Source organism: Watersipora subatra, chromosome 9 (assembly GCF_963576615.1).
Source record: "Watersipora subatra chromosome 9, tzWatSuba1.1, whole genome shotgun sequence".
NCBI classification, from domain to species: Eukaryota; Metazoa; Bryozoa; class Gymnolaemata; order Cheilostomatida; family Watersiporidae; genus Watersipora; species Watersipora subatra.
This window is the reverse complement of record NC_088716.1, coordinates 4,500,325-4,527,771: the sequence shown is the minus strand read 5'-3', so window position 1 is coordinate 4,527,771 and position 27,447 is coordinate 4,500,325. Positions and strand designations below refer to the sequence as shown.

Sequence of the window (27,447 nt, the reverse complement as noted above, 5' to 3'; positions counted from 1 at the left end):
TAGAGTTTTGTTTAGTAACTCGATGTAATAAAGAGTTGCATATCTCAACTTTTGCACTTTCAATGAATGCTCCTTTTGCCTGGCAAGGTATAGTCAAATAAGTTTGGTTAATGATATTGCTTATGTGTCGTCGAGCTTAACAAACACAGATTTCTGCAGGTTTTAAAACTACTTTGGCAAAGTTTTACCAAATAACTTAAAAAAGACTTATTTTGTTTCTTTTATATTTAATTAGCATTAAATTATATATAATAAAAACTGTTTTTTACTCACTATTTACAGCCTTTCTATATTTATCCATATTTTAATACATTGCATATCTAACCAAATACTAGGTTTATAAATTTTAGTGAAAGTTTACGCTGTTGCATTTTAGTGACTGTCGACCAAATTAAGTTATGGTTTTGCTCTACTGGCTAAATTGCCAGAACTACCAAAATCTTTATTCAGAGTATCACCATCATAACCAGTCATAAATATGATCATATTTATGACTGGTCCCTAGAGTACCAATTGTAAAACACTCATACATTTGTATACCGGTTAATCTCTCACAGCATTAATACATATGGGTTTCTGATTGACAAATCTTTGAACTTTTTCTATTGTTTTTGTCTCGGCTGTGTTGGTACCCTGCCTATAACTCAACATCCAATATCAATCAAAGTTGAAAGCATCTGGTTTAAGTTTTTAGGTTTTTATTTCTAGGATAGGAATTTGGTTTCTAGTTATTTTCCTATAAGAAAACCCTAAGTTAAATAAAGCATTTAGTAATGAACTATTTACTTTATTGTTTTACCAACATATATAATACAGCTGGATATTCAAAGGTTGACTTTAAAAAATTACATTATACTTATTTTGTATCAAAAGTAAGACATGGTTCATCATGTCTCACTCTGATGGGTTGTAGGTGTCAAGTATGTGGACAATTCAATTCAGGATTCATGATGGTTGCTGCTGAAGTTTGCTTCTCTGACACTCCTCTATATGTATCTTAGTTATTTTACTTACATAAGGGTCTAATGAAAGCCAAGTCATTTGTTAGTCTTAGACAGTTTAGTGTTCTTTCTTCCTACTTATGAGCACCCCAGAGTAATATTTTGGTCTTATTCTTTTGCAATCTGAGAGGTAATTAGCTTTTTTTCATTGCTGCTTACTGTGTTATAAGTAAGAGGAGTGATTATGCTATTCGTGCTACAAAGAATGTCTAGGTGTCAGTCATGTCCACTCAACAGAGAGACTTTGTTTGTAATCATATGCTATCATTAGAGTAAATATCTATTTTATAAACATGGTTTCAGAACGTAGTTCATCATGTCTATACTAATTCCCTACAGGATGAAAATATTTGTTGGTTATAAAAATTCGCAATTTCGCGAACAGTCAATTCCGCGAATTGATAAGTTCTGTGAATAATTAGTTCTATTTTTAATCACAAGGAAGAATAACTACTGCATGAAATTAAAAACAAGATGCTAGGCTAGTTTTTGATATAAATACTAAACGTAATTGAGTTCCAAAACATTTTAAAATCATTGCCTGGGCTTTGAGCTAACACCATTGCCAATGCATCACATTTCTTTACAAAATTATTCAAAGTTGTCACAAGAAATACAGAATGGCTTCATCAGGAGGGCAAAAATAGCCGCTAGGCAGAAGTACTAAACGTAGCCGAGTTCCAAAACTTCTTTAAAATCATCGCCCGGCTTTGAGTTTTATTGCCATTGCATCAAACTTTACAAAATTATTCAAGTTTTTCACACGTTGTTCGGCATGGCTTTCATCGCAAAAAACTTCCACTAGTCTTTTTACATTGAAATCAACTTCATCAGTCTCTAATACCGAAGTTGAGGACAATTATGATTCTGATCTGGACATTATGGTATGTATTTGATTTGCAGTGCAGATACATTTTTCCATAATTAACCGCATTAGTTAATTATTTTGTCTAAAAACTGATCGCTTTAATTAAATATTTCAGCTATTGTTTTTGTGCTTCCTTAACACTTATTAATATTTTTTCTTTTTTGTGTTTACTGCAGATTGAAAATGAAACCACCTAATCCCATTACGAAAATTAGAGACAAGTAGTAATATTCATCAAGGCAGGAATATTGGCAGAGAAGCAATCATTCAACCTAGACCCCTTCATCGACAACAACTCCTTGATATCGCTGCAGCAAATATGATTAAATTATATATTTTATTTCAAGTATAAACATATTATAATTTGTTACAAACTTGAGGTTACGAATAAAATATTTCAAATACAAATGAAATTTTACAAACGAGGAATGGAGTAAATATAAACAGTTTAGTTTATATGGCGGTTGTCTAGCAATAAAATTAAACTGGTACTCTTGATAAGTGAATACTAGGATGTAATGGTGCTCTCAGACTAGTTATTTTGGTTATAGCAGCTCTGTCACTGTCCTGGGTAGATGTTAAAGGCGATTATTTTGCTACTACATGACTGGTAAGGGAGTTATCATCAGAACTCTCCTCGTGGCTTACTATTGCAAAGTTCTGCCGGTTGGCCAAAGATTTGTGCTTGTAAAGGCGTTTTTGTTCCGATTTTAAAACATTTATATTCTCATCGTTAGCAGCTCTGGTCACTTCCACTTCAATTTGAAGACCTCCCTGAATGATTGTTTATCTTCTAAGAATGACATCTACCACCCTTGCAATCATTGTGCTTCCATGTATGATGAAAAATCTCTCACACTAAAACAAATAATGAAGCAGTAGGGATGGAAAGCTTAAATATTGTGTTTTACCGAAGAGCTAAAGTAAAATTCAACTAATTTAGTAAATGCGAAAAACTCATTACTTACCACAAATTGTTGGTTCATCAAAGGCCTCCAAATCTAGGAATATTCGTAAAAACCTCTGAACGCAGCAAAAAATTTATAGCTTAGCACGATCACCCCGTACGTGTAGTTGTAAGCTAAATATAAAACGAAACACGTAATGTGCGCATGTGTAGGGTTAACTTTATTGCTAGACGTAATAGAGTTAACTCTTCATAGAGAGTGACAGTTTTCAGCCGCGAATAAATTAGTCCGCGAATATGCATGAAATGGCAATTTTTTGCGAAAAATAACTCTGCGAATAAATTCATCCTGTAAAGTATTGTATCACTTAAAAATGTCATTATCAATATCTCAATATGATGTGAATCTGGCAAATCAGCTACATGAATGGTATAAAATAATCAACTCATGTGAGATACAGCATTGCTATTTGGTTTCAGGCAGTTCTTTAGATTTGAGGCAGCATGGGATAGTTCTCTACACAACTCAACTCTCCTGAATAGAGTTACTCCATCCAATGAGAAAGTCTATGCTACAATAACTATGTACATAGAGGTAAGAGTGAAATGATCAAGTTTGTTTAAGTCTCCGAGTTGTAGTTTAGCATTCAAGTCTAAAAATGGATAAACCATTTTGTTCCTTTTTGTCTACCAGTTATACAAAGCTTTATGTTTATACTCAACATGCTCTAGAGTCAGTTTCACTGTCACATTTTCTGTAAATTCAGCTCAACATTAAATGTCAGTTCACTGGGATCAACTTGAAGTACCCTAGGACACTTATGTATCCGCGTCATCTAACTGGCATTTTCGCGGATTCATCATCTCGCTAATATCTTATGAGCGAAAGTAAACAATCCTAACAAATAAGCAAAAACGCGAAATTAAATAGCTTTGTTTATTGATATCCTCAATAAAATTGTCTTATTAAAAATGCAAGTAATTTTCGTGTCTGGTTGGGCTCATTCGGCAATCATATCTTTGTTCATCGATTAAATCAAATCACCATTCGTCTCCTTAACAAAAATAGTTAATGAGTAATTGCCTTCATCCTCTTCTAATGGTGATAACATACTGTCAAGACATATTCCATGTCAGGAGTCCAGAATTCTCAATAAATATGAAATCCTCTCAACCCCCAGGTGATATCAAACTGACCCATGGCCACTGCGTGCTACATTTACTTGAGATCTAGTATTGGTACCACATCAGTCAAAGGGGTAGGGACCTAGACGTCATTGGTAGTCCAAGAAACAAATGGCAGCAAGCAATCAAATTGCATTATCGATCTCGTCTACACATTTTAACCTGCAGTTTACAAACAGAATCTAGTCTCAAATTGAAAAGAAAGTTTTATTAGTGAACTGGACCTGAGGAATCTAAATATGTTTGTTCCACCGCATTTATTTTCACATCACCATATTTTTGCACTCATCAGAGCTGCAAAATTTTATAGCGTCGAAATTTTACTCTGTATGCTACTCACAAAACTAAATACTAGCGAAATATAAGTGTCCTAGGGTAGTCGCTCTTGGTTTTGTTAGAATCCTATGTGAGTTGTTTTTGCCAAAGTGAAATAATTAGGTTATTCCAGTTTTGCTAGGGACTTCCGTGAATTTGGATTTTAGCGATCTAGGAAGTTATTACCATAGCGTACACCAGCATTTGCTGTCTTTGTACATCAATGCAAGTTCTTGAACTTTATTTACAAATGAAAAAGCAAAATAATAGCCTTTTAGATTTCAACAGACTGCATTTTCCAATTAGCTTGAAGCTTCACAACAGTCACACTGGTGATAGTCATTTGCAACAAGTCGTTTTGATTAGTTGCTTTTGCTCAAAGACGAGAATCATAAAGCAATGAACTACGGTTTGCTGTTGACTAGACAATCTTAATCAAACTCATATCTTGTAAACTAAGACTCATGTGATAAATTTACTCACACTACTGGGTTGTTTTGGTTTTCGTCGGTTCACATGTGTTGCTGATTAGTAAGCAGTAATGTTCACCTTTGTCTACACATTACTCGCTGTGTCATGACACTCCATTTGCTTTTTCTGTTGATTTTCAATAGCCCCTTTGTTATTGTCGGTGACACTTTGTGAAGGAGCAATTCTTGAACTATTGGAACAAACACAACAAAAACACTTAGCCTATGAGCCCGTTTATTGATGGCTAGATTTTTGTAAAACATCGCCTTGCTAGCTTTTTGTTACTCAGAGGCTAAATGGTTGCGGTAGTTCAGAAGGATTGCTCGTGTCTTATAATCTATCTATAGTCTTTTATTTAACAAAGGAAACAAACGTCCTAGTTTAAGCCATTTCACTTGTGTGAAACTACACGATGGACCAACTATTTTTTCTTGCTTTACAGAAACTTCATTTCAACTTACCAACTATGACTAGTATAATCAATCCATTGAGTAAAGGTTGATGATTCTCCAGGTCTATACACTTACCTAGATTTGTACTTGAATTCATTGCTCTCTCTCTCTGTAAGAAAGATATTTCTGTCTTATTCCTTTTACCGCCTGACAGTTCCGATTATGGTTTGACAGTGTAATAAATACCTCCTAGCTATTTTATTCTCTCTACATGGGATTCTATCGATGATTTTTGTTTTAGATGGAGAGTTTTCTGTTGCCTGTCTGTATTACCAAGGATGTTTGTCTGCATCTCTTTGGAAGGGATGCTAGGATACTTCCTTCAAGGTTTGGTTCTGCTGGTCTTTAATTTAATGTTACTCACCACTACCTGATTACGTCTTCAATGTTTTAATCTCATCAGAAAATTCGATATATCGCTCACATACACGATATGACTGTTTCATCGGGTGCGGGTATGAGTATATTGACCTAGTGTACCCATATGCTGCTTCTCACTCTTTATCTACCTGAACAAATATTAGCCCTCACTCATTTCAGCTTGTCATCTGTCCAGTCTTACAATTTATATTCTTCTCTAAAGCCTGGTTCCCATATACGTCGCAAAGCACCGGCGACAGCACCGCAGGCTATTAGCGGTGAAATGGGAACGTACGCGCCGGGTACCGCCGAGGACTGTCGTTAGTAGCTGGCGGCAACGCAACTGTTTAGGGCTGTTCAAATTTCGCAAAAGGTCGCAGGTAAAATCTTCCCGAAATGCACTGTACGGTTAAAGGTCACCATTATAGGAACGGCATGGCGAGCGAACATTTTATTTGATTACAAATTATGTTTACGATATTATTAACGATGTGGCTTTTATGTGAACAGATACCGCCTAGCAATGCAAGCATTTTGTTGGACATTTTACCGCCGGAGTCACGTAAACGATATGGGAACCAGGCTTCACTGATTGCTCCTGTGCTGTTTTACCTGCCTGAGCTGTTTGCTAAAGGTTTCTTTGTCTACTTGCTTTCCTCGCTAAATTTTGCCATGTTCAGAGATGTATTTAGTTTCTGAACTATTTGCTGCATGCCAATTGATACATACCAGAGGGTATGTTAGTCTACTTAAGTCATTTTTAGTGTGGTGAGACATTTAGTAGAAATGGTGGAACATGTTGATGGCGCCACGTTCCACCATATTCCACCAGGAGTATGGGGGAACGTGGTGGAATTTGGTGGACCATATTCCACCAGGAATATGGTCCACCAAAATTCCACCACCATCAGCGGAGTGGTTGACTTTTGATGAAACATGTTTGTTAATGAATGACAATACACAATTACCTTTGAATGTGTGACATCATAATCCTTTATTCAGTTTGTCCTTTCTTCATATTTCTGCATGTTGAAATGTCAGTCATATATTGTGTACATTATCACCGACGATTTGCTTCAGGATATTTGATATCGCTAAGTATGCACAAGCTGTCATTGTTTCCTTTCATTGCTTTGTTTTCTTTCACCGCTTGCAGTTCAGTGTCGAGTGGCTGGGCTAGTTTACACTGCTTTGCTAATCTCAAGCACTCACTTCCTTTTTAATAGGAATAATTCATTGCAGCGAGCTTTCAATGTTGCTGTGACATTCATTCTGAGCAAGTGTCCTTTAGTAGAAAGTTTCTGTGGCTTATATCATTGCTCTACATACATCGTGTGATTTTCACTATTTAATTTTACTTACTGTAATATTTTCAATATACATCTGCTTTCTGGACTTTGCTGTAGGGCAGTGGTTGAGACGAAAATCAGCTATGTCTTGTCTTACCCTTGTATTAACTGATACCAGTAACTATTGTATGTTGAGATTTATAAGTTTAGAATAAAATGTAACAATTGAAGCACATGAGCATTCAATTCTGTTTTCTGCCAACTAATTCTGCCAACTAATGTGCGTGTTTCAATAATTTGTTTTTTGACTTGAGGTCATTCCCTCATTCTCAATATTCAAGAAACAAATTCTAAATTTATAAAGCATTCTGCTAGAAATATTTAGCATCACCGGAAGGCCTTTAGTCATAAAAAGATGTAAAAATGAGATTAACAAAGTTACTACATCGGCTTTCACTTCTATTTTCCCTATCCAAAAAAGAGTTACTTGTTTTTTAAAAGATTTTTCTCTTAATATCATTAATCTACGTAGGAATATGTTATGGTCTAGAATTATTATAACTCTTTGAAGAAGATCGTTTTGTAGTTTTCATTATTTATTAGCAACAGGTTTAAGGAAACCTATACACAAAGTACTCTAATAGGTACCTGCCAAATAGAAAATGTGATATCACACTCATATGACTATTATACAGTTGTATGTTGCTCATAAGTAGCAACTCTGTTTCATTCTTGTAGCACGAGGTTCAAGTCCTTCAAAGCTCTCTTCAGTTCCAGCCAGACAGGATCTGACAGGGATCCCAAGCACATGACTAGACTGAGCTCAATTTATGAGCTGACTTTTAAAGACTCCAACCTTGATTCCAGCCCTGGTAGGAGTTAGCAATTTCTAGGTTTTTTTTAGATATACGTGTTACTATTGACATTTGATAGCTGTTTTTAATCTCAGATAAGTTCACCTGACCTGAGTCTGAGAAAAATAACAAAGGATACTTACCATATAGTTAAGTATTTGAGTAACTTACAGTAGATGACCTCCATGAAGTTATTCGTAGCAAATTTAAATAAATAATGAAGTAAACTTAACTACAGTCAAACATGGATAACTCGCCCACGGATAGCTCGAACACATGGTTAGCTCGAACGGTTTCTTTGGTCCTTTCCCACGTAATGATAAATTGCTATAGATAACTCAAACTACACACTGTTAACTCGAACTGTTTTTTGCGCAACGACTACCGAAACGGTTGTTATCGCTTTAGAAAATTACTTTATTCCAAGCCATAGAGGTAAACCTCAACTTTTCGTAACTCATAAGCGTTGTTATTACCACCATCGGCAAATTATTTTTGTCAATGACTTTTTTAAAGGTTTGGTGAAATTTGATTTATACCAAACATCCGCTTAGCGATCGCCCTTCAGATGCAAGGAAAGTGGTATTCGTCAAGAGCAACACTCCGAGGCCGTTCAATTAGAAGTTTTACGAGGTTTTACGGTACATTGTATATTACTCTATCACTCACGCTTTTTGAATGGATACTCATTGAACGTACATGTATTCTGTGTTTAGGTCAAATGATGAATAGTTTTCCGACGTTGATTCCGTGTTGAATCAACGTCGGAATGTTGAATGTTTAAAACGTCTTAAAAATTGTTGTAATTAAACGTATACGTTGTCTTAGCTAAAAAAAACTATTCATCGTTTGACCCAAACACAGAATATGTGTGTACATTTAATAAGTATCCATTCAAAAAGCGTGAGTGATATACAATGTACCGTAAAACCTCGTAAAACTTATAATTGAACTGCCTCGGAGTGTTGCTCCTAATGAATCTCAGGTAAAGTGAGGTAATCTTTGCATAAACTTCAAGAAAAATCGGCAAAATTGATCGTGAGTAAAACGCTCAAAAGAAAACAATGTCTTTTCTTTTGAGCATTTCAACAACGATCAAGTTTTGCCAATGTCAATCTAAAAAACGTCCTGGCAATAACATCACCTCAAACAACAAACCAATCTCAAGTGATAGAAAAATCTCTATACTTTTTAATGTAAACGTTTTAAACTTTACATTAGAAGCATTTAATTTGAAACAAGCCATTTGTGCTTTTGATTTATATTATAGTTTGTATATGTACATGTATCTACTAATAAGTAAGTAAGTACATGGACTTGTGACAGTGCTCTGATAACTTGAACGCTCTGATAATTCGAACACCTTCACTCGGTCCCGTGAAGTTCGAGTTATCAATGTTTGACCATATATATATATATATATATATATATATATATATATATACGTAACGTATACGTTTAATTACAACAATTTTTAAGACGTTTTAAACATTCAAAATTCCGACATTGATTCAACACGGAATCAACGTCGGAAAACTATTTGTCACGGGCTAGCCGGGTCACGCAAAAACATGCGGTTTTTGTTTTGTATGTGCGTGGCGAAAATCCTTGCGCGCGTGACCCGGCAAGCCCTTGCTATTCATCGTATAGCAGTATAAATCAAATTTGGCCAAACCTTTAGAAAAGTCGTTGACAAAAATATTTTGCCGATGGTGGTAATAACAACGCTTATGAACTACGAAAAGATGAGGTTTACCTCTATGGCTTTGAATCAAGGGATTTTCTAAAGCGATAACAACCGTTTCGGTAGCCGTTGGGCAAAAGAAGCAGTTCGAATTAACAGTGTTGAGTTCGAGTTATCTATAGTAATTTATCATTACGTGGGAACGGACCAAAGAAACTGTTCGAATTAACCATGTGTTCGAGCTATCCGTGGACGAGTTATCCATGTTTGACTGTATATATATATACATGTATATGTATGTATGTATATGTATGTATATATATATATATATATATATATATACATACATACATATATAAACATGAAGTTATTCGTAGCAAATTTAAATAAATAATGAAATAAACTATATAACCATGGAAATGCATAATGTTCAACTGTATGGCAGCTATTCTCTAACCCATTTGCTACCCACTTGTCATATTGAATTCGGTACTGTCTGGCATCTCTTTCCTATTAGCAAAATATCTGTTAAATTGGAAATACTGCTTTATTTGACGGTGGTCACAATTCCTTAACATTGTTCAGTCGTTATAAAAAACAGGTTAGGTATCCCAGAAGATGGATGTTTGTTAAAAATGGTGATGATTTTGTGAACACTTTAAAACATCGGTGCTGTCACTTGTTAAAAATTGTAGTATCTCCGGGGTTATGATTAAGCTTCCAGGAAATAAAACCAAAAATAAATCTAGGCATGGGTTAACCTTGAATCCTAAAGTTTCACAGTTGACTGTGCAACTCAAATACATGTACTTGTAGGTTGTCCGCACTTTGAACATGAAATGTCAAAGTTCAGTAGATTGGTACTTACAGTTATAAGATAACTTGATTAATGAACTCACTCATGAATAGTCGAGAGTACTGGTCTATGAGTCCAAACTGCCTCTTCATGATTTAAACTAGCTCATCTGCATGTTATTAATTTTTTATGTGTAATAACGTAAAGTAAAAGTTGATGGTTTTATAATCATACCACTTTAGGTTTTGTTTCTCTGAAAGTTTAGGAAATGCCAGTTGTTTGAAAATAAGTCTGAACTGTTTTCTCAATTCCATTGTCATGCTCAAAACTATAATCTACAACCTTAATTATTTACTTTTCTTCTATGAATCTTTAGCCATGGCAGGTAATTCGCTTATATCTGGTCATAGACGTAAAGTGCCAGCAAGCAGTTCTATGATTCATTCATTGTCTATGTCTAGCGCAGGTAAATACATAAATGACACATTAAATACAGAACAGCACCAGTAGCAGCATTTTCTGTTGAGTTTTTGTAGTCTTTTTTTTCTTGCTTCTCACGCGCTTTGTTCTAGGGATATATCAGAGTGTGATCTTTGCTGCAAAGTTGTGATAAGTGCTTAGTAGAATTGGCTTTTAGAATTGAGTTATATCTGTTCAAGTCAACCATTTTAATATTTTTGGTAGACACTTTCTTGCGCAAGTACCAACAAAAACTGGGTTGATCGGATAGGCTACTAGGATAATTCATCAGCAAGTGGTATCTTTCAATTTATTCAGTCTAAATGTTTGCAGTCAATTCTTTATTAGCCATTCTACTTTCAGGCTTCCCGTAATAGGCATAAGCATAGTTGAGTTTGGCTATTCCAGAATTAACAGTACCAAGTCACCGTTTTACATTGTCTAGAATTTGAATTAGAGCCAGACTGTAATGCATTTGTGGAGAAAAGATTATTTTAATGTCTGCCCAAATGTGGCTGTTGAGTACTTTCTTTGTCTGTCAGTTTCGAATGCGTCTGACAGAGTTAAATTTAAATCTAAACTGATTCTAAAATATATGTTAAACTCTGCATGAAGTTATTACTACTTTCATTTGTCCATATTTACACTTTCTAGTTTTAGCCGCAGTTTTGTTATTTTTCTGCCTCCATGTTTCCATGTACACATACTAATCTTGTCAAACAATATCGGATCATTCACAGCTCATTCATTGTGTTTGCATAAGTTGATAATGCTTTGTCAATACTTTCATGTTGTTGCTTTCATTTCTGCCTTGAGATGAAATCTTTACACTAATAATGATGATAGGGGTTTTGATTGATATCCCAATTAATCTCTATTTTGCCCTTTCATTAAAATCGTTGTCCTACCTCAGTGTCTGTTCTGCAAGAATGTTTACCAGCAAATAAACTGCCGTGTAAAGCAATTGGAATCATTTATGATGGCCTCAGATCGCTTGTGTCCGGATAATATAATAATGTATAAAGTTTATAGGACATTGCTTTGCAAACACATAAACACATAAACACCTGTTGGCAGGTTTGGTATCATTGTTTTACCAGTTTTTCATGACGTTAATAGGTCTCCTGAGGCGTACTCGGCAGGTAATTGACACTTCACAAGCGTATGTAAGAGGTGAAGGGAATCTTGGTGGTTGGAGGCCTCGAAGTGACTCTCTCATTTTTGAGCATCAGTGGGAACTTGAGAAAATCAAACACCTTGAGATGGTTAGTGAGTGGTAACTGATCTCTAGTCAATAGTTAATATTACAGCTATGTTAACTTTTGTCGTTGTGCTATTGCTGACATCAATGTTTTGTTAGTTTTGTTTCTATGTCATGCTATAGTTCAGGCCCTGACCGCCGGCTAACAAAAATAATTATTACAAACTGTGTAAGGGCACATGAATCTAGTAATTTTGGATAAAATAATATTGCAGTTGTATTAAAGTCATGTCATTAGTAGGATTATTATACTAGTCAAAGAGTAATAGTATGGGAAACCCAAATTGGAAGATTGTAAGGAATTCAGTATTATAGTATATACTGACCATTCTTCAAACTGATCATGGGTTTATTAGATTGTACCAATGTTCTGAACAAATTTATATTTAGTAGAGGATGATGTTGGTTGTTGAAGATGTCATAATAGGTTGTTACGACCATGAAATTATGTGTGATCGAGGTATTTTCATGATTAGTAAAATATAAATCGATGTTCTCTCTGTGTGGTACCGCAATTAGAGAATAGGTAGGTAAAATTAATTGCAGCAACTGTTTCCAACAAACTCCAACATTAATATCAACATCGATGTCATAGTTACTGAATTTAACCCTCCTATATAAGTTTTCATCAGCGCGACATATAGTTCAAATTGAACTATATAAACCAAACAAAAATATATGTGAGCAAAGTATTATAATACAGATGCATCTCCTTTGCATCGTTAATTGCAAAAACAACACTTTCATCAGTTTCACTATTTAAAAAATTTAGCATTCAATTCATTCATACATTTTCCTTACTTTTTATTTCTCTCCTAGCCTTCTATACTTGAAAAGTACCACTCTAATAGCTTCAAAAGTTTAGCCGCAAAATACATAGAAGTACAGATGCCATAGTAAATACATAGTAGTACAGGTGCCATGGTAAATACATAGTAGTACAGATGCCATAGTCAATACATGGTAGTACAAATGCCATAGCAAATACATAGTAGTACAGATGCTATAGTAAATAGGAAAACTTTTTTCACATGCATCAAAGTATCAGGACTGTGTTAAACAAGGACATACTATTAGCCTGATAGAATGCAATTATTAATTATTTTTTATGGTGTTCCATTCAAAATTTTAACAAAAAAAGCATAAAGCTTATGAGTTAGAAAGTGAACTTCATTACAAACAGAAGCAATTGCTCTTGATTTAATTGAGTCATTATTAGTACGGCTTTAGGAACACTTTTCTACTGTTCGCTTGTTATTATGGGTTCGTAAAAATGAAGAATATCAACTATCGGCAGCCACATAGAAATGGCGTTTGATTGAAGAGTGCCCGTATGTTTATTAAAATGTTATATGTTAATGTTATATTTTATGCTGTTCAAATAAAATGTGGCGTTTAAATAAGGGTGGCGTTCAAATAAAGGTGACGTTCAAATAAAGCCGGCATTTAAATAAAGGTGGTATTCAGATACAGGTTTCTTGGTATATTAGTTTCGTTTAGCAAATATTCTGTAGAGAAACTATTGGTATCAATGCGTTGATAAGTAGAATAAAACTGTGTTCATCAAATAACCTTTCCGGTCTTCGAGTACATTTTTATGCACTGAGGGAGTGATTATTTTTGCTGAGCTAAGGTCCTTCTCTAAAACAAATAGATTATATATGTGCTGCTATTCACAATCAACCAAGAGCTGAACCAATAATACGATTGGTTGAGATGATTTGTTTATGCTTAAAGCATCGTGAGTAACAAGAGTAATTACCTCTTTGATGGTCTTCATGACCCACTCGGTGGTACTTTTTTACAGGGACAACGTTTATAATTCACATCCCCACGTGAGTTATTTGTATTTAGTCTATCTAATCATGTATTTTGCAGTCTGAAGCACTTGAAATGACCTATTTTTTCAGGTTGAAAAAGTACGGCACACATTCCTAGTGCGAGAAAAGGTTCAGGAACGGGCTGTTCCTGTTTGTCCAAAAGAACCAGGAAAAGGAGGTACCTCAGAGACAAGTTCACTTAGCAGTTGTGATAAAGCGGACAAACGTGGTGTTAGTCCAAAAAACAGTGCTGACATGAGCGTCATAGATAATGAGTCTAACAAGCAGCTTGCGATGAAGGTATATTTTACTGTCTTTCAGAGTATTCCGTGCGCGCAACACCCAGTTTGTTTGTTGTATATCTTAATTTAATTTCTGTTCCGCCGTGAGTATTAATAATGATTTTATAGGCATAGTATGGTAGTTACTTTATCACAAAAATCAAATCTGATTCTCATAAGGGTATTCAAGCTACCTTTCATAAAACTCACGGCTTTTAAATCATTCATATATGATGCAGTGGTGCTGCACCTTCACTTCCTGTCCCCCACTGTGTGTGAAAGCTGTTGTTTTATTCATGATTTTATCTAAAATGAACACATATTAGAGACCACAATGTTGACTAGAATGATCTAATGTCTCTCCCTTGTCACTATATTTTATAGTCATTTGTTAAGTAGATCAAAGTCTTATCGAATGGTCTAAAGATAGTACAAGCTAGTTTCAGTAATCTAATAAATCGTAGATAGCTTATTGAGAATAAGAAGTTCATCACCTGTTTTGCTGAAGTCTTTAATTGTTTAAGCTCTATATCTTATTAAGAAGAATATTCTGATATACAGTTATCTTTCTAGCAAAATAGCTAAATTTTTCCAAAACTTGATAGTATGATTCATTGGAAGTAAACCTGTGTGTGCCTCAAGGCAAAATTGTGTTTGGCTTTTAAATTGATTACGCTTATCTCTGTAGGCTAGGTTGGCTTCACAAAATTTTTTTCCTTCGATTGAAATATATTGTATCTTCGTTTAAACTATCGGACATTTAGATTTGATTGACATGTCAAGTTTATCTTGAAATTTTTGCTAAAACAACCAAATGGTACAATTGATAATTTGTGGTTTTGCTTTCAGGTGACTGCTTTGATGAGTTCTGGAGTTGCTTCATCCAGCTGGTGTATGAGGAAGTCAGACTCTAGTGAGAGCTTTAGCTCAGACTCTGATAAACTTACTCCGAGCAGCTCCGTTGTATCAGGGCTTTCCAAGTGAGTCGGTCATAAAGTGCTACAATCATGTACCCTAATATTAGTTTACTTTCTTTCATAAAAAGTGCTGTTTTTAATGAATTTTTAGGCATTCTTAACGTGATAAAAAATAATAAATTCATAGCATAAATAGCTGCATTATATTCAGTCTGTTTATTTCATGTTCATGTTCTGTCATTGTACTGATTGAATTGATAACTAATATTTTATTAGCATGATTTTGATCATCATGCAGTATTGTTCCTAATTAGTTACTGTAGTCCTGATAGTTTATTCTGTCTGTACAAATTTTTAAGTAGAACAATTAATTGTTGTTTTTGTAATTTTATTACTTTGTTGTACTTTAATACTTGTTGTGTCAATCAATACTTCCGCGCTAGTTACCGTTACTATATTTGCTATTATAGTTTTAGTCTTTCTGGTATTGGAACTGCAAGGTTGGTACAGTTTAGTTATCAATAACTATTACATGTTGTAGCATTCAGGATCTGTGTATATGTGTTAACTTATGTGTTATATAATCGCTTTGATTAGCGAATCACAGTCATTATAGTTTCAATCACTGCTTAATTGTGATTCATATCACTTTGATCAAACCAAACCTGTTTAATTTAAAACTTAACAAACTGGCTTTGCTAGAGAAGGTTGCATAAGAAGGTTCTTGTTTCCTCTAGAGAAGATTTAATTTAATTAACTGCCAATACTTAAAGTATTATAAAAATTGATTAATTATATTCTTAAACTAAATAATTTATTATTTTGTTGACGCTTTTTATTAAGCGGTACTGTTTGATAAGGTTTCTAAATGACATCATATCCCAATCACTGTTGTTGTAACCAGTGCTGATAATAGCCTTTAACCCAGCATGCATCTAAATAGATTATCTTTAAAGGTTGACTTGCAACAAAATTCACATTACCGTTATTTGATATGAAAATGTTCACCATGTCTTACTCTGTTGTGTTGTAGGTGAAAAATATGTGGAAAGGTGATTACAAGCTCTTAAAAGCTAAAAACGAACAGTTAATCGCAGCCACATGAGACCGCCATAGTTTGGATTCCTTTTCCAAAATGGCTCAAATGAGATTAGTTGTGACAGATGGTTTCTGTTTACACTTTCTTGCAACCTTATTCGTCGAAATATTTTTACAAATATACTTCATGCATTCAATAAAACTATGTCTATTGTTCTTACGCGTCTGTTTTATTGTCATTGTATGGCTGTCACTTTTAGTACTGATATCTTATAACTTACCATAAAAATTCGTTTAATTTTTTAGCATTAGTTTGAAGGGGTACATATCATTATCTGATAATCATGCCGAGCCTGTTGGTCACTTGTGATAATTGAAAAGTGCTGCAAAAATTATTTGCGAAGTATTAGGTCACACGATCAGATTACGACTTGCCAATTAGACCAGGCCGAAACAAAATTGTAAAGTAGCGAGCATCTATATTTGATACGGGGTCTTTGGTAAAACCCGAAGTGTTTGTAATAAACTAGTACTACGATAAGTTTTATATTGATTTTTGTATTGGCCTTTCAATTCGCGTGAGAACATATGTGACAAGACAATAACGAAATTTCGTGGTTTTGTCATCGAAATAAAGAGATTCCAATCTATGGTGGCTTTTCGTTTTTGAGCGTTTAAGAGCTGGTAATCACATTTCCACATATTTGGCACTTACAACACAACAGAGTAAGACATAGTAAATCTTTAGATACCAAATAACTGTAATGTGAATTTTGCTGCAAGTCAACCTTTAAACATCCCTTTAACTCGAAATGTTTTTCCGTTTGAGGAATTGTTAGTTGAAGTGATTATGTAGTTATACTGCTAGTGGAAACTTGTTCATTTAAAATGATGATTTTAATTTGTAAGACATTTACTTTCTTCTACTAAATTTTGACAATGCTTAACATGACAAGCCATGAAAGCACAAAACTTGAAACCTGTAAACCATTGTGTTCCTTGAACAGGGTGTTAATAATTGTCCAAAACATTTTCTAGCAAGTGAAGTTTTGGTTGGTATCACTATGGGTGTGACTCTTTCTACGTATTGACTCTTCAATAAATTAGAGACAGTTTTCTATTTTGTCATTAGAATTAAAGGTAGCTTATCAGTTGATATACTAATGTTTTAGATCTATGTCTAATGCTGATGAGCGTAAAAAGGCATCTATGTCATGTGGTAGCATGCATACTGTGTCCTCTGACAGTAGTTCAGTTGGGGAAGCAAGTCATCAGCTAATCATAGACACAGAAGAGATATTTCCCAACCCAATCATCTCTAAAAAAGGCTTCATCAATGTATTTGACCAGCCCCACCACAGGAACAAGTGGTCTAAATGTCATGTGGTATGTTTTTTGTATTGACTAATATACTAGTTATGGAGTGTCTTCTGTAGATATGTTTAAATCCATTATTTGCCTTATATGCATTAATGTAGTATGCAAACCCCTATCATCGGAGAGTCGGCCTCATGTATTCATGTTTACAGCCAGATGTTCAACCGTGTTCGACAGTCACGAGTATATCATCAGTTTTCATTTGTATTTTATATATTTTTGTTTATACTTCAACTTACTCTCCACTTTACCATGATATTATAAGTAATAATTATCAATTACAGGTGATTCGACGACCATACCTGTTACTCTACTCAGGAAGTAAAGACTGTGTAGAGAGAGCTGATATCAATCTGAGCACTGCTAGGATTGAGTGCAGTGATGATCAACAGCAGTTACTTGGTAATATCCACTCATTTGTCTCTATTTTTAAATTTATATTTATTCACGCTGTTCAGATGTTTGTTATGCATTGTTGATAGTTTAACCTTTTCATTGCCATATGCTCATTTATGCGAAATCTATGATCGATTGTCGTTTGCACATTTTGCGATTTTTTGAGCAATTATGTAGTAACTTAATTTTATTATTATTTTATTAATTGACAACATCACCAATGACCTTTAGGAATTTTATGGTATTGACAGCGTTGTCCGAAGAATTCTCAATAAAATTAGCAGTATTAATGTAATGGACAACGATAAGCCGGTGCAAGCTTTCAAACTTGTACTTTTTTCTTACAACACATGGGAAAGATAGTGTTGCATAAGGATATCTGTGCTAGTATATTTTATATATTTATTTATTCATTCTCACTTGATTTTAGACATATACAACATTTTTATAGAGTAGAAATTGTTTCGGAGAAGAAAAGGAAAACATTGATTCAAATTGACTGATTAAAGTGTAAAAATGTGTAATTTCACAAATTTTTTCATACCAATAAAAAATTTTCTTTTACAACAAAAAATTGTCATAATTGGAATATAAGAAAATTCAAAGGTGAGCTAACCTGCATTGGTAGCCTTCCGATGATCAATATGTGAGTATACTTGTCATGGTCGGGAATGAATTTAGAAAATAAGTTTAGACTTCCTTATTTTGAAGAGCCAAAGTGGCGAGTTTTAAAAGTTTTAGGAGATTTTGAATTAAATTAAGCTATTCACATGTATTTTACCCCCCACATGCAGTAAAGTCTTTATAATGTCTTTGGACCGTATTATCTATATTATAGGGGTGTCTACTTTAGCTAGAGTTATTAACGATGATTCAATCATCATAGTTTTTACCAACACTGCAACTAACTATAGACTGCTCTCACGCTTGTCCTAATTTGCTGTTATACATATTGCAGGTGTACAGAATACATTTTCCATAATCACCCCTTATAAACGCTACATCATCCAATCACTAGATGAGAAGGATGTATTTGATTGGCTGTACGCACTCAACCCTCTGCTAGCTGGACAAATTCAATCGCAATCGGGTAACAAAAATAGGACACAATCATGATAGTAACATACTCTCTCATTGGCTACTAGTAAATATGTATATCTGTAATTTATATATTTGTCCGGCAATCCCCATCATTATATTAACTGATACGAAAATTTTCTTTTTGGATTTAAACTATATTTTTGTGTATTTAATCTTCAGAAAGTAATCTCTAACGAACAATCTATATTTTCTATGATTTTGTGTTTATTACTGCCAGGATGTATGACACCTCATTCAATCAACAACCATTTACATTCATTATGAACACCTGCAGGGTGTGTCAATACTCATCCACAGCAAATCGGCTCACATCGTTTGATGCTTATCCAAGGCTATTATTCTGCCTGTTCTCAATTTAGCATTTTATGTGTATGTTCATACTGAACAATATGTTATCATTGGTATAAAATTCAATCACTGACAGAGATATTTTACTAATATCTGTGTACTTGTGCATATTTCATGTGATATACTTTTGTTGTTATCTTAACTTCTAGTCAGTCATTATTGTGATATTATACTGTTAGATTCATTGAGCTAATTATTTTGTTTATTTTCTTAAGAAATAGAGAGTTGTTCCTAATAAAATATTTATTTTATATGAAATGAGAGCCAGTCCTAAAGTCAAGTTATATCGTTTGATTGACCGCTGCCGTGAAAAGACACACATTTTATTTATGTAATTTCAAAGTTAGCTTTGCTGTAGATTGGCTCTATTATTAGTTATATTTTAAGTGTTATTTTATCTCTTTATACAGTAACAAAGCTTATTTACGAAACAACTTCTTTAAATTGGACAGCATCACATAAAGCAAGTCTATATTGCACTATAATCACTTGTTGCCTTTTCATTCATACAAAAATTGAAAGTTAAAGCATTCTATCTTCAGATGCTGCTAGAACTTTCTTTCAAACTTGTTTATGAAGTTGATAATCTCTAGTAGTTCCTTCTCTGCTTTCAATGCAAGTTAAATTTAAACGATTGTTGTTTTTGTTGGCTCGGCAGGGACTTATAAGTTACTTGCATTGCTAAGCATAGGAAATGGAACATTTAACAAGCATGTAGCTCTGTTATGTTCTCATACAGAACTATATACAGCCAATTTGTGTTATGAACAAGTATAATGTCTCATGAGAACCTGTGGAAGTCAAACGATCCACACAGCTCTCTATAATTATCACATAACTCACAAAACACTGATAAGAAAATGATTGTTATAATTTTATTTTAGAGAGGCTGCTATACTTCAAAACTTTTCTCAAATATCCTGTCATATTTTTAATGTAAATAAAAGAGGCTTTTAGGATGTTTAATGTTTTTATTACAAATTAGCGGATGTTTTATCAGTATTTCTTTGCCGTACCAGCTTAAATGTTTTTAAAAATTGTGTAAGATAACGAGTCTCAATTGGAAAACATTCTGTAGGTTACTGATGTAATAGGCATGGTTTAAGTTTCACTCACTGATCATAACATGTGAACCTCTGTTACCTTACAGGGAGAAGCATTTTACTGAAACTGAATGTTTGTCATTCTTTAACTTTGTGTTTTATATAAGAGGAACAGTTGAGTCATACATATTCTCTTGTTACAGATGTTCTTGTAGGAGTACAAAGATAATTAGCTTATTAGCCGTTATACTGTAAACAGTTAGCTCTCCCTCCTAAACTCTTTAACTATAGCGGCGTTGCGACCGCTTAAGTTTCTTCATTTAATGTGATAATACTAAATTATTGTCGAAAGGCGTGTTGTTGACATGGAATGGAAAAATTAACGATTTGGAACAATATGATGCGTTGCAGTATGCTTTTGGCTCTAGACGACTACAGCTAGCTTTTTGTTCACAGTGGCCTGTTACATATACTGTGACAGTATTTGTAGTATGTTGCAGAGAGCGATAGTTATAGACATGGAAGTCACCTAGCAATTAGTGTTGATGTAACGAAAGAAATTGATTAGTTTCTATACAATAGAACCCTTCCTCATTTATCTGAAGGCAATCGCTGATTATTGCTTGCTATCTTTTTGCCATCTTGGTGCAGATTAGCTCAAAGATATTTAGGCCTAGTACTGAATACGTCTCTGACATTCGACCCATTTATCCTTTGCCATTCAGTTCTTAGAATTATTGTAGGCCTACGACTTTTATTATTGTGAATGCAATACATTATACAAATAAGCTGGTTGTACAACGACTGGTACTCACTGACATTGTGATTGCAAAAATTTAGGAAACTGTTCTCAAGGGTCACAATTTTGTCTGGTATGTAATAAAAAACTGTTTTTTGTGGAAATTTATACTCTGAAGGTGAGTATGGAAAGTAACCTTGCAAAATGAGACAGATTACTATATTCATGTCTAATCAGTAGACTTCTACAATAACCATAGCAAGTAAATCAACTAAGGACTTCTTTACTTACCCAAGAGTAACACATGCACGGCTATTTCACAACTATCACTATCTTTTATAACTATACATGTTAATGTATGTTAACAATTTCAACATTAATTTTTTGTGATGGAGCAGTTATGAAATATGTTGTCATGTTATTGCATGAATTTGCTTATACTTGAGAGTTTTAGGTAATCTGATTTTATACGTAACAGGTGAAGGCCCAGCATTGCCCAGCTGATTAAAAGTTTTTCATAGAAAATTTACTTTGAACATTTCCAATACATAACATGTACAAAATTTCCAATTCTAACTTTTAAAGGAAGGTGGTGTTTATTTTGTGAGTGTCTGGCCAACGTATAGCTCAAATACTGAAAAGCTTGACCCATTGCTAAACTGATTATTTAAAATCATATCCTATTTCATACACTTCAGAATTGCTCAAGATTTAAAATAGCTCATGAACACTGACAGGTAATGCAGTTGCGATTTGCTGTGTTCTTGTACCCAATGAATTTTAGTAACCAGAGCTAGGAACTCAAAGAAATACTTTTAAATTAACTATAATAAGAGCGGTGCTAGTTCAAAACAAACAATGAGCGATCGGAAAAAATTGCACATTATAGGAATGGAACTTGCTCCTATGTAAACTTATGTAAACTTACTAAATCGAATATCGGTAGGTTTACATAAGATTACATAAGGTTAATTATTAGTACAATTTTAATTAATTGTAGAAGTGCAAAATGCTAAAAATGACTTATTCAACAAAAAGATGCAAGGAAATATTTAGCACATGTTTATACTGACGTAATAAAATCATTCGTCGAGGTCACTCTCACTTTTAACTTGTATGTCATATTTTTCTTTTTTGAAGGCATGTGTTAAAAACTGATTTAGTACTGGTCGTCGAGGTCACTCTCACTTTTAATTTGTATGTCATATTTTTCTTTTTTGAAGGCATGTGTTAAAAACTGATTTAGTACTGGTTTCAGTCTAATTACTGTTGCTGTGTCACAAATAACTCAGTAGCTGGTTCAATATGATTGGTTTTTAAGCAAGTCATGTAGCAATGCTTAAAGTGCTTTATAAAGTCGAGCGTGTAAATTATATGCTTAGTAAACAATTAGAAATTCATAAAATAGAAAAGGCTTCTACCATCTAAAAATAATAGAAGAGATTATTGTGAAGAAAGTATTAGACGAGGTATTTGGCCAAAAAGTTCGCATTGCGTATCAGCACCTTTAAATGTTGTCAATTCTCAATTGTTCATAACTAACAAGTTGACAGTTGTTTATAATCACTCAATACTTGAGCAAGGATATATTCAACTAATTCTTTGGTGGATACATTTTTGGTTTGGAAACAGTGAGTCAGTGTCTTTCATACAAATGTTGGTTTCAGTCACTAAAAACAAATATTAGTTTGCAGTCGAGCTTTCAAAATAGAGTGTATTTGCATAGGATTATTAGGTAATTGCCATTCACAGTCACTGGTATTGATGTTTGAGCCATCCAATAATCATCATGAACAACTAAGCGGTTTTTGTTTGTCTGAGAAAAGCGAGTGAGCCCTGGAATGTGAAGCTGATTGTGTAAGTTATATTTAGTTAAGGAGGAAGTTAGTTCACTACCTTATTCCTAGCTAAAACTTGCTATGAACTACAAGTAAGACTGAACATCTCTGATATGTTGTTCTTGCTTGAGCTCACTATACTTGTGGGGAGGCTCACTTTTCCTGCAAAAGGTAAGTCTCGAATGTAATGTTTGTTATGTAAGTTATATTTAGTTAAGGAGGAAGTTAGTTCACCACTTTATCCCTAGTTAAAACCTTCCATGAACTACAAGTAAGACTGAACATCTCTGATATGTTGTACTGGTTAGAGCTCACTTTACTTGTGGTGAGGCTCACCCTTCTTGCAGAAGGTAAGTTTGTTACATCTCATGACTCCTATTTACAGTGTAGTAGTTGTATGTATGCTGAGAGATAGTTTGAATGGTTTGTTTATTATTTTATTATATGTTCCTATGGTAAAATTATTATGCTTATTTAGAAGCAGTTTAGGATTTGAACAAAGCAATGTCCTACACTTACAATGCTAAAGTATTGTGAACGTAATATTTTTCAATAAAATTCAACTTCTTTTTGAAAGATGTTGAATTTCATTGAAATATGAATTTCACGAAAAAAAAAAAAATTCGTGAAACTTTGTATGCAAATAGCTAATACTTTCATGTTAAACCAAAGTGGTATCTGTATATTTTAATTAAGTCTTATTTGCCTGCAAAAATGCAGCAAACAGCGTGTAATGAGACTATTTTTTGTTTAAACTGAAGTAAACTAACTCTTGACAATCAGAAGATAGAACATTGTTTGATAAGTGCACATAATTGACCCAACCTAAACTGTCTCGCATTACTATAAACATAAATTGAACCTAATAGTTATTTTATTATTTCTTATCTATTTGCATTTCAGGAGAAGTAAATTTAGCGTTTTCTAAACCGGCCAGACAGAGTAGTGAATGGGATAACTCTGACGAGGTTTACCCAGCTGGCAATGCAGTCAATGGTATCAGTTCAGACTTCTCTCATACAGCAGCTAATCAACAAGTTAACTGGTGGACCGTGGACTTGGGTGCTAAGTACAGCATTGGAAGCATAACACTGTATAACAGACCTTACCCATTTGGTAAGTCTGTTGCGCATTTAGTGGCTCTTCTTCTGAAGTAACGGAATAATGTCAAAAGAAGCAAATAAGCTTTTATGGCAAAATATTGTTTTTGTGTGTTTTTATTTCACATAAGTACTAAAACTAAAACGAACATGAATTTGTTTATCAAAATAACTCTGACAAAATTTTAGCTGTTAGAAAAGCCCACTGAAAAGAGTTGCTGAACAAAAGCCATTGTAATTTTACAAACTTTTTCACTCCCGCGACCTTTTGAAATTGTATAACTTTTTCAAATGATCTATTAAAATTGACACAGGCTCTAAGGTTTCCCTAAAAAAACAGACAGCCATGCTTTCTAATATTGATATTGTGCTTCAAGAAACAAGAAAATATTCTTTTTCAACGAGTGCTTTTCAAAAGGGCCTAACAGCAAGTAAGAGAATTGGCTGTTTTCAACTTTTTATTAATGATTTTTTAATTATGTAGAGGAGCACGCTTGCAGTCTCGTTCGTCCTACGAGATCATGTGTAAAAATTATTTGCGCAATTATTGTTAGATGATGGAAAGTGGGTGCATAGTACAGTGGTAGATGCATTAATTTTTCTTAATGATCCTAACGCTGATTTGGCCAGATGCGTGGACAGAGAGACATGGCTCTTATTTTTGTCAAGATTGATAACTACATGTCATTGCCAAAAACTGGTAACAAAATCTTTATGACATCAATATTTGTCGGGTTGCAGTTATGCAAAAACAAAATGTCACAAAAATATAAGCTCCAAATAAACGAGTAAAATTAACCCTTTTAATCTTGCTTTCCTGCTAAAATTGCAAATCAAATTTTAAAAATAAATTAACAATACTAGTGCACTGGCAGTCTAGTCAACTGTGAGATATTAGCAGATGTAATAATTAAATGTGTATAATTTTCCCTGTTTTCAGCAAATTCATTACAAAAGGAAATATTGCAGTTTGATTTTTTCATAATAGGACCTTGTTTCCCAACATCTTTCATTTTGTGTTGAACATACTGATGGCCACAACTATAATTCAAGGGAAGGGTATCTGAATTACCGGCGTTGCTCGGGTAATAAACTAGTCTTTGGACAGGAAATTTATTTTATTTTAACATATACAACATTTACCACTCTAAGTTTCAAACTTTATTTTATGAAAGAAAGGTTTTCCTGCGGTTCAAATAAATTAGGAAAAAAATTAAACAATTGTAAACGTCGTCAAACCTTTTTAAACAACTGTAAATTTTAAATTTAATTTCATTAAAAAAGTTTTTTGTTGTAATTAATTAGGAGAAAAGAATAACTGTAATGGTTTTTAAATTTTGATGTGAAATCATCAGCAAGTACTGGCTAAATATAGTCTGTTTTGCTATGACTACAACGAAAAAATATTTGGTATACTATTATATGATTTTAGTTTTTTTCAGTGTTGGGATCATAAAGCGAAAACATCGTATATAATTAGCATAATGCCATTTTTGTTATTTCATCATAATTAGTACAAAAATCGCCCAATTTTTATTTCGAGATAAATTATTGTTTGCAATTGTTTTAGTATTACTGGCAATTGTTTACACCTATCAAAAAGTGGAAAACAATTACCCCTAGTATGGCAAGGTCAAAAAAGCATCGTGTTTCATAAAGTCAGGCAAAAGATCTATATATTTTAACCTCAGTATCTGTCCGTCTATCCAGCTAAAGCTATTGACATATTTACATTGCGTCCACGATTACCGGCACAATGGATTTCAGCAAATTAAAATCATAATCCATGTGTGCAATGGATAAATTAACACTTCGTTCAACGTATGCGATTAAGAAAAGGGTATACGGCGTATGATACGAGCTTTAGAATTCTAAAGACAGTTTAGCTCAGTGAATAAATGTGTGCTTAGAAACTTGGGGTTGCAATCTCCTCGAGTCCAAATCCAGCAAGAAGTGAACTTTTCACTTCAGGATTTTAATAGTTATAGCTGGACAGGTGGACAGACACTGAGATTTATATCTATATATATTTTTCAAAATTGGTCGTATGTGTGTTCGTGTATTTTTGTATTTGTTATTTGGATTGTCCAGTTTTAGCTATTATTTTAGCATTGCGCCCACGCGTTACAATGCCCAGGTTAAAAAATATTTTGGGACTTAAGTATTTGCAACAAGATGTATCTTTGCCTTCATTTTGTTTGGGCTCCACGATATCGACAATAATTTACTTACAAACTTAAAGTTTGGCGTTTTTTGTAATGATTATATGCGTTATTAAGAGATATCAGTTGCTAGCTATTGCGGGTTCAGCTTTATCCGTTATCCGGTATATCCAGTATCCGTTATAATAAAACTTTTAACAAATGGATAAATGATAAAAGTTTGGTTTGAAGTTTACTAAAATACATACTAAAACTTTCTTCAAGCATGTGTTTAGTGAACTAAATTCATTTAAGTTAGATTCAGCGTTTGTGTTATACGTCTGTTTCAAAAGTAAGAACCATCCATGTAATACATTGTATAAGGCTATATTACTTTGCAGATCATAAACACAAAATACACCAAAGTCATTTTAGGTATACCTATAGTTACTAAAGTTAACATAGTATTTTGGTACAATTTTATATTTTACAAATTGGTATTTATTTTTAATTTAGTTGTCCTGCACAGAACCTTTTCCTCATGATATGAAGTTTGAAAGTTTTAGGTGTTTGACAAAGTTTGAAACCCTTTACAATTCTATTTATTTTCTCTCTTAATTTATTTCAACTGCACAAAAACTTTGCTCATAATATGTAGTTTGAAGTTAGAATGGCAAATGTTGTTATATGTTAAATACAACTCAATGTTCTGTCCAAAGACTTTTTTATTAACTGGGCAACGCCGGGTAGCACAGCTAGTATATAGATAAAGTTGATAGTTGAACCATCAAGCGTTATCCTATAATAATAATAGCTCATTTTTACAAAGTATTTCAAAAAATTCCTACAACTCTCAAATGGTGACTTTGCTTATTTTTCATTATCGTATTCTGTAGTTAACCAGAATGAAAGCTATGTCTTTGCACATTAATTTGTTAAATTAAATTTATTGGAGTTGTTGATGTCAAAGATTGTTAGAAGGAAAAATCACAACTCTGCAGAAGTATTTTATTTATATGACTTGGGCTGAACTGTTCTTAAAAATAGAAGTTAGCAATATTTGTCAGATTTGTTGTTTCTACTTAGATACAATTAATATTTATTTAGCACAATGAGTTTAATAAATGACTGATTGGTTTTTGCCATTTCTATCATAATCTAACTGTTGTCACTCTGGTGCCTAAAATTAAAACATGGTTACTAAATATTGACATGTTGCATATCGATGTCAATAAAACGTTTTTTGTGTTTAAACTATTTAATATCTGTGAAACCAAAAATTTTTCTGACTCTTGAAAAATAGCAAAAAACTGTGAGATCTATTATAGGTGTAGGAAATAGTTTATCTATTTTTACTTTAATAATGCATGCATTTAAATCATCATCACTGCATATAGGGTAGTTTA

At 33.6% G+C, this 27,447-nt stretch overlaps 1 long non-coding RNA gene across 1 annotated transcript; it reads left to right on the top strand.

Annotated features, from left to right (window-relative positions):
* Window positions 1–5,435: 5,435 nt before the first annotated feature.
* LOC137404287 (uncharacterized) lies at window positions 5,436–7,667 on the top strand. The gene is made up of 3 exons (XR_010979661.1): window positions 5,436–5,526; window positions 6,640–6,657; window positions 7,587–7,667. It is a non-coding gene; the product is annotated as an uncharacterized lncRNA (long non-coding RNA).
* The last annotated feature ends 19,780 nt before the right edge of the window (window positions 7,668–27,447 follow it).